Source organism: Galeopterus variegatus, unplaced genomic scaffold, assembly GCF_000696425.1.
Source record: "Galeopterus variegatus unplaced genomic scaffold, G_variegatus-3.0.2 Scaffold1457, whole genome shotgun sequence".
Classification (NCBI taxonomy): Eukaryota; Metazoa; Chordata; class Mammalia; order Dermoptera; family Cynocephalidae; genus Galeopterus; species Galeopterus variegatus.
The window spans coordinates 61143-68401 of record NW_007727568.1 but is presented as its reverse complement, the minus strand read 5'-3'; the positions used below and the strand labels follow the sequence as shown (position 1 = coordinate 68401).

Genomic DNA, 7259 nt, shown 5'->3' with positions numbered 1-7259 from the left:
AAGCAACTTTAAAAGGCAATAAAACACCAAGATCATACCCTTAATGGAAGCAGCAGACCTAATTTTGAGGACTGTTTTAAAGGAAGTTATTTTGCTCTCAGCAGATGGCAAGGAGATGGCATAATCCTCTCCTAATATGCAGGGATTCAAATTTATTGCCAAAGAAAAGCCAACATGGAGAACGTTGATACAAGACGTCTTATCTGACGTGATGGAGGTCCTGGCATTCTGTGGATTCTGCTGTCCTGTGGGTAATTGGTGACATGGCTCGGGGGAAAGTGGGACCACTCTGCGAGGGGGGAACAGACATAGTGACCTGGGAACATGCAAAGAGTCCCCTTTACACTGAAACTGCTGCTTTGAGAAAGTCCTTGCCCGGGAAGTCAGGAAAGGGAATCGGGGCAGAGGGGCCCTAACATGCCACAGAAGGGACTAACCTGCCACCTGCCGGGGAGGATGGCAGCAACGTCTAGACGGCAGTTCTGAGCACTCAGTTAGGCGAGTGTGGAGTTATCCCCCTGTCTGTGTCAACCTTTTCATGCTCTCCTGTTGCTTTATCTTGGCCTGTGCATTGGCCACCCCCGGGGACAAACGCTGCTGTCCTGCAATGAAGACGAGGGAAAGTCCGGCCCTGTCTGTGACGACCCCGCCAGGCTCAGGGCTCAGGGGCTGGGCTGGTCGTGCTGGTAGCACAGTGCCTGGGCACCAAGAGGCCACAGCCCGTCACTTGTCGCCGCGCTGACAGCATCCGGCACCTGCTAGTTACCACTGCTGTGTCGCTGGGACTGTCACGAACACGTGCTGCCACACAACATCCACATCTCTTCCGTACCAGCCCCTGTTAAACCTGCAGTTGCCCTCGCAAGTCCTCACCTGGAATGTCTGGAAGAGCCTTAACCATCTGGTTCCAGGGAACTAAATAACGGGGTGTCTCCGAGTCTTCACAGATGAGCACTAGCAATCCGGAAGGTCTGTGTCCCTCAGAGCGGACTCCTGCAGCTTTCTTCATGCCCTGAACACAGGAAACGGGCGCTCAGGAGTTTAGAAACAAGGAGTTTTTCTTTATTTTTATTTAATTTTTTTAGGAAGGTCTGTGTCCCTCAGAGCGGACTCCTGCAGCTTTCTTCATGCCCTGAACACAGGAAATGGGCGCTCAGGAGTTTAGAAACAAGGAGTTTGTCTTTATTTTTATTTAATTTTTTTTAAAAAGTTGATGAAAAAATTATGATATAGTACCAAAAAATGAAGTGTCAAAGGATTGTCTCTAAAACATAGATGCACATGTTAATATTCAGATAATTAAAAACAAAATTAGCCCAATAAGGTGATGTTTATTTTTATCCTAGTGTTTAGTTCTGCAATTTTATTTTAGTTCACTGCTTGAATATGTTTAAAAGCAAGATAATTCAGGTACAGGTTAAATAAATAATTTTCTGTTAGAGTGTGGTGCCAATAACACCAAGATCAAGGGTGTTTATCACCAGCCAGCTGCCCCACCCCCCCAAAAAAGAAAAATTTTCTTATTGCAAACTGGAAATGCTTTTATGACAATTTACTGCACTAGAGAGGCTGCTACGGTTTCCTGCTTCCCAGGGTCAGAGCACCTTTGGTTCCTTAACCATCAGTGTGTCTTGTATCTGGGGTTTGACGGCATTTCCCAAGTGTATTAGATTCCTAAGGCTGCTATAACAAATGACCACAGTCTTCATGGCTTAAAACAATGGAAATTTATTATCTCACAATTCTGGATACCTGAAGTCCTAAATCCAGGCATCAGCAGTGCAGCGCCCCCTACAGAGGCTCCAGGAGAGATTCTGCTCCTCACCTCTTCTAGAGGCTGGTGTTTGTCTGCCTCGGCTGTGGCCACATAACTCCAGTCTCTGCCTCCTTCTGTACATTGCCTTCTCATCTGTGTGTCTTCTATTCTGCCACTTATAAGGACATCTGACATGGGAATGCACACCCTGATAATCAGGATGTTCTCCTCATCTCAACGTCTTTAACTTAACTACATCTGTGAAGACTCTTTTTCCAGATAAGGTCACATTCATAGGTTTCAGGGATTAGAAAGTGGACCTATATTTCCGGAGGCTATCATTCAACCCTGCAGTCTGCCCAATGACTCCCCAAAACTAATGTCTGTTCCATGTACAAAATACATTCACCCCACCCCAACATTCCTCAAAGTCTTAATCCATTACAACATCAACTCTAAGTCTAAAATCTGGTATAGATATTACTAGCTCAAAAGTCCCAAATCCTATCATCTAATCATGAAAGTCACATATTGATAAAACTCTGGGTATGATCCATCCTGGAGCAAAATTTCTCTTAATCTGTGAAACTGTTAAGCTAGAAAACAAGTTATCTACTTCCAAAATACAATGGTGGAATAACTCTAGGATAACAGTTATAGATATTCCTATTGCAGAGAGAAAATGGAAAGTGTGAAGGAAGTACCTGTCACAAGAAATATCAAAATCCAGCAGGAAAAGTTTCATTAGTTTTCAAGGCCTGGGAATAATCCTCTGTGGCTCAATGCTCTGTACCCGTAACTCCATCACCTAGGTCCAGGGCTCTGCTCTCAGAGTCATCCTTCCTGCATAGAAACACATGTTAGAAGAGTAGAACATGTTTGAGGAGTAGCACATTTGAAGAGTAGCACATGATTGAAGAGCTCATGTCTGAAGAGTAACTCATGTTTGAAGAGTAGCACGTTTGAAGAGTAGCACGTGCTTGAAAAGAAACATATGTTAGAAGAATAATTCATGTTTGAAGAGTAGCATGTTTGAAGAGTAGCACATGTTTGAAGAGAAGCACATGTTTAAAGAGTAGCACATGCTTAAAGAGTAGCACACATTTGAAGCTGGATAGTTATACCAGCTCATTTATTTCCTTACCTCCTCTGGCTTACATTTATAAACAGGATTTTAAAAAATCCTAGCTTACTGGAATATTCCTTTGCTTTGACTTGCATTTTAGGATGAAAGAGTCTTTAAAACAGACAAGGCTCATCATTTGTGAAAGAAAACAAAATGAAACAGATGGACTAAAACAGAGAAAAGAACAACAGATAATGCCTGAATATTTAAACAAAACCATAAAAGAACTGAAAATTTCTCAATTCATTTTGTGCAGTTAGCAATAATCTTTTTTTTTTTTTTTAAGTGATGACCGGTAAGGGGATCTTAACCCTTGACTTGCTGTTGTCAGCAGCACGTTCTCCCAGGCGAGCCAACCAGCCATCCCTATATAGGATCCGAACCCGTGGCCTTGGTGTTATCAGCACCGCATTCTCCCAAGTGAGCCACGGGCCGGCCGGCCCACAGTTAGCAATAACCTTAATGTCAAAAGCTCAAGATGGTACTACTGAAAAAGAAAACTGAACACTATATTGTACTTTTGAATGCAGGTATTCTAAATTAAATACAAGTATATAGAATATTCCAATGTATTAAAGTAATTATTCTCTATAAACATACAGGCTTTATTCTAGTAATGCAGGATTAGCAAATTTAAAATTCAGTACTTTTATAAAATAATGGATGAAATCAAAACAGTTATAATAATTATTTAAGCTATAAAGAGTAATGATACAACCCACACTTGCACTTATCAGTTAAGAAAAGAAAACTACTATTACATTTAAAGGGTCCTCCCTGTCCTGCTGCCCCCTCCTAAATACATCTGTCTCATTACCTCTTCTCTTCCTCCAGACTAACCACTGTCCTGATTTTTGTGTTTTTCATTTCTTTGATTTTCTTTAGAATTCTACTACATATGTGTGTGCATCCCTAAAAAGCATACTGTTTAGCTTTAAATATTTTAAAATTTTACAATAATAAATACAGTCCTACAGTATTTGTGACTCACCTTTATCTAAACATTGCACTTGTGAAATTCATCTGTGTTGTCACTTATAACACTATTTCATTCATTTCCACTGTTGTGTAGAATTCCACCAAATGAATATACCCCAATTTATTTATCCATTATGCTTTTGATGAAGTTTTGGCTGTATTCAGTTTCTTGCCAATATAAGCCCTGCTCTATGAACACTGTCTCTATATGTTCTGATACACATGTTTCTCAGTGGTATATCAAAGAATGGAATTTGTTTTTGGAAGTACAGTGGTTGTGCCAATTGAGTCTCTCAACAGCAGTGTGCAAGAGCACCACATCCTTACCAAGACATGGCCTTAGTGGACTTTTAAGTTGTTCCCAATCAGGTGGGTGTGAAATGGGATCTCATTTTGGTGAGAATTAAACAAGGAAAAATGAAATTGAGCAATATTCTGACATTTCTCAACTCTTCTAGCTTTCTCTAATCATGAGAGTCTATCGCAAAGTGACATCCAAGCCTTTGTTCATTTCTATAGTGCAGTTTAATCTTTTTTAATAATTAATTTGTAGTTAGGTACACATTCTGAATAACAACAGTTTTCTTTTATGTGTATCAAGGGATTATCACCTAGCTTCTTAAAACAGATTCAAAGATCAAAAATAATAAAAATTACACAGTCAAAATTCAGCCTTCCAACCCTGTCCAGTTAAACAAGATCCCTCCAAAACAAATATGAAAAGCAAAATCAGTAATCACTGTAGGATTTTTGTGTATCTTCCCCAAGACTTTAATGCACATAAGAAATGTAGCTACATGTTTTATTTCTCATGTTTTTCCCCAGTCGTAGACATACTGTACATACGACTATGTTTGTTTTTCTCTCTTCTTTTTTCACTTTGTTATATGAGTGCACTTCAAAATGTTCATGGAAAAATAGAATGGAAAGATGCTCTGAATCTTCCCATGAACTTTTTGAAATACCCTCATATGTCTTTCTCATTTTAGTGCAGAAGGAGTGTTACATACTTTTATAACTGCATAAGACCATTATTCCATGTTGTGTGTGACTCTCATTCATTTGACAAGTCCCCTTTGGATGGATGATCAGGTGGTTTACAATTTCTGTCTCCATAAAAAAAGCCTCAGCAAATAATTTTGTACAGATAACTGAAGGCTAAAATTCCAGAAATAAAAATGCTGTGAGATTTTTATAGATAGTGTGAAAATCACTTTATAAAAGTGACCTGGCTGAACCAATTTATTTTCCCACCAACAGTGAAAGAGATTCTGTTTTCTCCCAATTTTGCCATCCTAGTGAGATGAAATTTTGGGTTTTTGCCAGTCTAACAGGTATAATTTTCATTTGCGTTTTTATTATGAGATTATGGTATCTTTGAATGATCTAAATTCTTAATTTAATAATGTAGAATTTTAAAATATTTCTTTTGTCCTTTTGTGGGTTTGTAGTATTTGACAATTTTTTATTCAAAAGCTTTCTTGTCCCCAGAAATAAAGTTATTCAAAAGCTTTCTTGTCCCCAGAAATAAAGGTAACTTCTATTATTATCCAATATTTACTATTTTGCCTTTGCTTACAATCATTTTATATATATATATATATATTTATTTTTAATTGACTATTGAGATTTCACCCAATATCCTCAACTCTTTCAACAGGTAACTTCTATTATTATCCAATATTTACTATTTTGCCTTTGCTTACAATCATTTTATATATTTTTTTAAAATTTTTAATTGACTATTGAGATTTCACCCAATATCCTCAACTCTTTCAACATATGTTCTTTCTGAAAAACTAATAGTCTTAAACAAGTTTATTTCCTTTGGACACATTACTTCAACTGCTATAATCAAACACAATATAATTAAACATCAGCAAATGGCTTTGTGTGCTTGGTTAACAAATGAGCCACTTGGAAATTTACTCTGGGGGTGTGTGTGTATGTGCATGTGTGTATAGGAACATACTGCAAAAATTCATGGAAAGATTGTGTTATCTTTTGGTCCTATTTTTTCACAAACTTTTTTTTGAAGTAATTTCATGTGTGTGTGTATTTATATATGTGTAAATTTTGTGCAGCAATTCTGTTGTGATAAGGTATCCCATTTTAAATGTTTAATTTTTCTGCCTGTAGTTGAAAAGATGGTGATAAGTGCTGAGTCTGGTAACATCAAGCACAGGTCTAGTGTCACTGCATAATAAAGACAAGCTTTGCCATCTAATCCAACATAACAAAATAATATACACTCCTTTGTGCCTTGAAAGTGTGACTTTAGGAGTCCACTCTTCTCCACCTCTCTTGATTGACATAATGAAGATGCACTAAAATTAAACACATAAAAATGTCACAGTATTGAATTACAAGTGGCACTGGGAAAACGTCAAGTTAACAAGGGCATCACTGTATTTGCAGTGTACTAGCATGCAAAGTACGGAGAACACCCATCTAGTCTTGTCACAACTGCTCACCTCTGCAGTTGCCATAGGAAAGCAGCCATAGGCAGTACACACATGATGAACATGACTCTGCACTCCAATAAAACTTTATTTATGGACACTAGAGTTTTAAACTCCACACAGTGTTTGTGTGTCATGAAATATTATTCTCATTTTGATTTTTTAAAAACCATTTGAAAATGTAAAGGCACTTCTTTGCTGGTGGGAGTACAAAAGCAGGCAATGATCTGTAGATTGCTGAACCCTGCTGTAGATGAATAGCCTTTTCTACAAGAGAGCTGTACAATTTTGCCAGCACCAATTTTTGAATATATCATACATATTCTACTAACTTGAGGTTCATTAATACATTGGACAAAAACTTGCATGTGTGCCATGTGCCAGGAGACACACAACGTGCAGGGATGTTAGAGTGAGTGAGGTTTTCAGTCTACTACTCAGAGGTATTTATGTATAAAGTTCCCAGAAATCGATGATCTGTCTTTGGACTTCCATCAAAATTAGAGTAAGACAAGTAAACTGCCAATTATGAAGTGATGTTTTCTGTACTGGGACACAGGTAAGCACTAGATCTTATATGAGAACATGAAAAAAATCCTAACTTAGAATGAGATGATATAAGAACCATGAGCATCTTCCTAGAAGTAGAAGATATTGAGCTGCCTCTTGAAGTATAAGAAATATTTGGTGGGTGGTAGCATTTGTAATGGGACATAAACAAAAAAGCCAACAACATCAACCTGAACATTGGGTTTTAGCATCATTTTTATACGGGATTCTTCAGGATCAGGTATAGTTTCAATCAGAACCCCAATCTCTTGTTATGTTTCTTTTCAGAAAATATGGGGCAGCACTGAATATTAATAATTGTAGAACATGGGAGAAAAAATGGCGGCGGGTCTGGAGCGCCCGCGTCAGGAAACAGCGCGATCCTGAG

The 7259-nt window shown here is 38.1% G+C and overlaps 1 long non-coding RNA gene across 1 annotated transcript in view; it reads right to left on the bottom strand.

The window, feature by feature from the left end:
- Window positions 1-1084: 1084 nt before the first annotated feature.
- Window positions 1085-7259, bottom strand: part of LOC103593989 — a 14463-nt gene continuing 8288 nt past the window's right edge. The window contains exons 2-3 of the long non-coding RNA XR_550805.1: window positions 2461-2599; window positions 1085-1132 (exon numbers count right to left, since the gene is read on the bottom strand). This is a non-coding gene — a long non-coding RNA (uncharacterized LOC103593989). The remainder of the gene's footprint in view (window positions 1133-2460; window positions 2600-7259) is intronic.